Genomic DNA, 6,000 nt, shown 5'->3' on the forward strand with positions numbered 1-6,000 from the left:
TCTTCAACATAAATGCTATTTAAAAACATTTGTGACTAATGAGCTTGACTTCGGTAAAAACATCCAGCTTTTTCCCCTAATAGAAAGACTCTATCACAGGAGATAACATTGAGCGATGACGATCATGTGTACCTACTTGGGTCTCCTTTAGGAATAACCTCATGACCGTGTTCTTGTGAGAGAACACCCGAGAGAAGATTAGATTTACTGTTGTAATACATACAGTAGCTCCCGTTCAGCAAGTTCATCCTACAGGGATCATCAGATGTTTGGAGTTGTTACCGGTCCCATGGTTGGACTCAGAGAAGGTCCTCCAGACTTCCTGTTTTCTTGAGGCAGCCGCAGCGGCTGAAATGAAACCGGACTACTCTCAATGAGTCTTTCTCAAAATCTAGAGCCTTGAGATTAGAGTCACTGTTCGAATCCCAATACGGTGCGCGTGCGCGCGCATTGGTGTGTAGGTTATTGTGACAGAAAAAAATATGCATTTCGGTTGAAATATAACAAATTCCATTCTATCTTCATAACTGTTGTCTTCTTGACCAGCGTCAGTAATATTAATCAAAAATCTATGAGAAATGGAATGCCAACAATGAAATAGACACAGTTGTTAGTATACCCATGAGAGCCATACATATTCTGAAAGTATACATTCATGTGTGATTGAATGACATTGGTGGTTTACTCAATAAATTACTGGGAGCTTACAGTGGGGCAAAAAAAGTATTTAGTCAGCCACCAATTGTGCAAGTTCTCCCACTTAAAAAGATGAGAGAGGCCTGTCACTTTCATCATAGGTACACTTCACCTATGACAGACAAAATTAGGGGGAAAATCCAGAAAATCACACTGTAGGATTTTTTATGAATTTATTTGCAAATTATGGTGGAAAATAAGTATTTGGTCAATAACAAAAGTTTATCTCAATACTTTGTTATATACCCTTTGTTGGCAATGACAGAGGTCAAATGTTTTCTGTAAGTCTTCACAAGGTTTTCACACACTGTTGCTGGTATTTTGGCCCATTCCTCCATGCAGATCTCCTCTAGAGCAGTGATGTTTTGGGGCTGTTTCTGGGCAACACGGACTTTCAACTCCCTCCAAAGATTTTCTATGGGGTTGAGATCTGGAGACTGGCTAGGCCACTCCAGGACCTTGAAATGCTTCTTACGAAGCCACTCCTTCGTTGCCCGGCCGGTGTGTTTGGGATCATTGTCATGCTGAAAGACCCAGGCACGTTTCATCTTCAATGCCCTTGCTGATGGAAGGAGGTTTTCACTCAAAATCTCACGATACATGGCCCCATTCATTCTTTCCTTTACACGGATCAGTCGTCCTGGTCCCTTTGCAGAAAAACAGCCCCAAAGCATGATGTTTCCACCCCCATGCTTCACAGTAGGTATGGTGTTCTTTGGATGCAACTCAGCATTCTTTGTCCTCCAAACACGACGAGTTGAGTTTTTACCAAAAAGTTATATTTTGGTTTCATTTGACCATATGACAATCTCCCAATCTTCTTCTGGATCATCCAAATGCTCTCTAGCAAACTTCAGACGGGCCTGGACATGTACTGGCTTAAGCAGGGGGACACGTCTGGCACTGCAGGATTTGAGTCCCTGGCGGCGTAGTGTGTTACTGATGGTAGGCTTTGTTACTTTGGTCCCAGCTCTCTGCAGGTCATTCACTAGGTCCCCCCGTGTGGTTCTGGGATTTTTGCTCACCGTTCTTGTGATCATTTTGACCCCACGGGGTGAGATCTTGCGTGGAGCCCCAGATCGAGGGAGATTATCAGTGGTCTTGTATGTCTTCCATTTCCTAATAATTGCTCCCACAGTTGATTTCTTCAAACCAAGCTGCTTACCTATTGCAAATTCAGTCTTCCCAGCCTGGTGCAGGTCTACAATTTTGTTTCTGGTGTCCTTTGACAGCTCTTTGGTCTTGGCCATAGTGGAGTTTGGAGTGTGACTGTTTGAGGTTGTGGACAGGTGTCTTTTATACTGATAACAAGTTCAAACAGGTGCCATTAATACAGGTAACGAGTGGAGGACAGAGGAGCCTCTTAAAGAAGAAGTTACAGGTCTGTGAGAGCCAGAAATCTTGCTTGTTTGTAGGTGACCAAATACTTATTTTCCACCATAATTTGCAAATAAATTCATAAAAAATGTGATTTTCTGGATTTTTTTTTCTCATTTTGTCTGTCATAGTTGAAGTGTACCTATGATGAAAATTACAGGCCTCTCTCATCTTTTTAAGTGGGAGAACTTGCACCATTGGTGGCTGACTAAATACTTTTTTGCCCCACTGTATATAGAGAGCTTGCAGCCCTCTTTATTTTTCATAGCCTACAGTTTACTTGCCGTTGGTCAGCACCTCTACACAAAAAATACATCTAACAACCATCCCATCTCCAGCTATGACAACCTTCCCATCTCTTCCTATTATTGGGAGCTTATATATAGAGTGTGCGACTTTATTTTTATAGCCAATAATAGTGTTTTACATGATTTTTGAATGACTACCTCATCTCTGTACCCCACACATACAATTCTGTAAAGTCCCTCAGTCGAGCTGAGCATTTAAAACACAGATTCAAGCACAAAGACCAGGGTGGTTTTCCAATGCCTCGTAAAGAAGGAAACCTTTTGGCAGATGGGTAAAAAAAGAAAAAGCAGACATTGAATATCCCTTTGAGCATGGTGAAATAATTAATTGGTCTTTGGATGGTGTATCACTACACCCAAGATACAGACGTTCTTCCTAACTCAGTTGCCGGAGAGGAAGGAAACCGCTCAGTGATTTCACCATGAGGCCAATGGTGACTTTAAAACCGTTAGAGTTTAATAGCTGTGATAGGATAAAAGTAAAGATGGATCAACAACATTGTTATTACATTATGGGCTCCCGAGTGGTGCAGCGGTCTAAGGCACTGCATCTCAGTGCTAGAGGCATCACTACAAATCCTGTCCCATAGGGTGGCGCACAGTTGGCCCAGCGTCATCCGGGTTAGGGTTTGGCCAGGGTAGGCCGTCATTGTAAATAAGAATTTGTTCTTTAACTGACTTGCCTAGTTAAATAAAGAAAAAATTGTACACTGAACAAAAATGCAACAATTTCTATGATTTTACTGAGTTACAGTTCATATAAGGAAATCAGTCAATTGAAATAAATAAATGATGCCCTAATCTATAGATTTCACATGACTGGGTGTGCATCTGTTGGTCCCAGATACCTTTAAAAAAAGGTAGGGGCGTGGATGAGAAACCCAGTCAGTACCTGTTTGTGGCGTGTGGAATGTTGTCCCACTCCTATTCAATGGCTGTGTGAAGTTGCTGGATGTGGAACATGATGTCATAGATGTCGATCAATAGCATCCCAGACATGCTCAATGGGTGACATGTCTGGTGAGTATGCAGGCCATGGAAGAACTGGGCCATTTTCAGCTTCCAGGAATTGTGTACAGATCCTTGCGACACGGTGCCGTGCATTATCAAGATGAAACATGAGGTGATGGCAGCAGATGAATGGCACGACAATGGGCCTCAGGATCTCGTCATGGTATCTCTGTGCATTTAAATTGCCATCAATAAAATGCAATTGTGTTTGTTGTCTGTAGCTTATGCCTGCCCATATCATAACCCCACCACCACCATGGGGAACTCTGTTCACAACGTTGACATCAGCAAACCACTCGCTCACACAACGCCATCTGCCAGGTAGAGTTGAAACCGGGATTTATCCGTGAAGAGCACACTTCTCCAGCGTGCCAGTGGCCATCAAAGGTGAGAATTTGCCCACTGAAGTTGGTTACGACGCCGAACAGCAGTCAAGTCAAGAACTGGAGAGAACGATGAGCACCCAGATGAGCTACCCTGAGACATTTTCTGACAGTTTGTGCAGAAATTCTTTGGTTGTGCAAACCCACAGTTTTATCAGCTGTCCTGGAGGCTGGTCTCAGACGATCCCGCAGGTGAAGAAGCTGGATGTGGAGGTCCTGGGCTGGCATGGTTACACGTGGTCTGCGGTTGTGGGGCTGGTTGGACGTACTGCCAAATTCTCAAAAACGACGACGGAGGCAGCTTATGGTAAAGAAATAAACATAAAATTATCTGGCAACAGCTCTGGTGGACCTTCCTGTAGTCAGCATGCCAATTGCACGCTCCCTCAAAACTTGAGACATCTGTGGCATTGTGTTGTGTGACAAAACTGCACATTTTAGAGTGACCTTTTATTGCCCCCAGCACAAGGCACACCTGTGTAATAGGAATAAGCTTTTATGGGATCTTTTATTTCAGCACATGAAACATGGGACCAACACTTTACATATTGCGTTTATATTTTTGTTCAGTATAGTTAATCCACAATAATAACCTCATTGACAGAGTGAAAAGAAGGAAACTGTACAGAATAAAAATATTCCACAACACGCACCCTGTTTGCGACAACTTAACAACAACTAAAGTAACACTGCAAAACATTTGGCAAAGCAATTCGCTTTTTGTCCTGAATACAAACTTATGTTTGTGGCAAATCCAATACAACACATTACAGTGTACCACTCTCCATAGTTTCAAGTATAGTGGTGGCTGCATCATGTTATGTGTATGCTTGTAATCGTTAAGGACTGGGGAGTATGTCAGGATAAAAAAGGAACGGAATGGAGCTAAGCACAGGCAAAATCCTACAGGAAAACTTGGTTGTCTGCTTTCCACCATACACAGGGAGATGGGTTCACCTTTCAGCAGAACAATAACCTAAAACACAAGTCCAAATCTACACTGGAGTTGCTTACAAAGAAGACAGTGAATGTTCCTGAGTGATCCAGTTTTCACTTAAATCTTCTTGAAAATCTATGGCATGACCTGAAAATGGTTGTCTAGCAATGATCAACAACCAATTTGATAGAGCTTGAAGAATAATAAATAAAAAAATATGGGCAAATATTGCACAATCCAGGTGTGGAAAACTCTTAGAGATTTACCCAGAAAGACTCACAGCTGTAATCTCTGCCAACGGTGATTCTAACATGTATTGACTCAGGGGGTTGAATACTCATCTAATCAAGATTAGTGTTGTCATGACATGACTTTCATTAATCTGATGACTGTTATGTACCGAATCAACTATGTTTAATTGTTACTCAATTTAATTAACCATGTAACAATTAACTCATTAGGATTTGGGCCACCACGGAATAAGTTGTTTAACGAGTTACCATCTCACGAATTAAACTCTAGATGATATATAAGATATATCGATAACAGTCATTTATTAATCATTACCTCATATCAGTCTCATAATTCTGAACGTAGCACACTCCTTGCATCTGCACAAACCCCAGCTTTACTGATCATTCCGTACCACACAATTTGATTTAATTGTTTTTTTACTAACTAACTAAATGATAACACAGGATACACACACACACACACGGTATAGGTTATTGATTAGAAACTTAATACGATGGAAACAGGTCCTTAGTGGACTAACGACAACATGACTGCTTGTTTATTAAAAGAGGGTGGAGTAGAGAGGGGAAAAGGGAGAAAGAAAGAGACACAAACTTATACACTTGGAACTACGCTCACAGTAATCATAATACTGTGCTCCGAACCGCCGCCCGTTTGGAGTAAAGAAATAATGAATGCATTTATGTGTTTGAATGTCTTCCTTTGTTATGTATCTCTGTTGGACCCAGGTCTTTATGAAAAGGGTTCCGTTGGGCCTTCTCCCCCGAATTAAGTGTAAGGCTCTGATTGTCCACAAGAGGTCACAATGTCCTTCTTCTTAGTTGTCTGTGGCTTCAATGCCTTGTCCTGTAGTCTTAACTTCTTATGGCTGGGGGCAGTATTGAGTAGCTTGGATGAATAAGGTGCCCAGAGTAAGCTGCCTGCTACTCAGGCCCAGTTGGTAATAATTGCCTAGTATTAGTAGATTTGGATAGAAAATACTCTGAAGTTTCTAAAACTGTTTGAATGATGTTTGTGAGTATTACAGAACTCA

The sequence above is a fragment of the Salvelinus alpinus genome, chromosome 2 (assembly GCF_045679555.1).
Source record: "Salvelinus alpinus chromosome 2, SLU_Salpinus.1, whole genome shotgun sequence".
Lineage (NCBI taxonomy): Eukaryota > Metazoa > Chordata > Actinopteri > Salmoniformes > Salmonidae > Salvelinus > Salvelinus alpinus.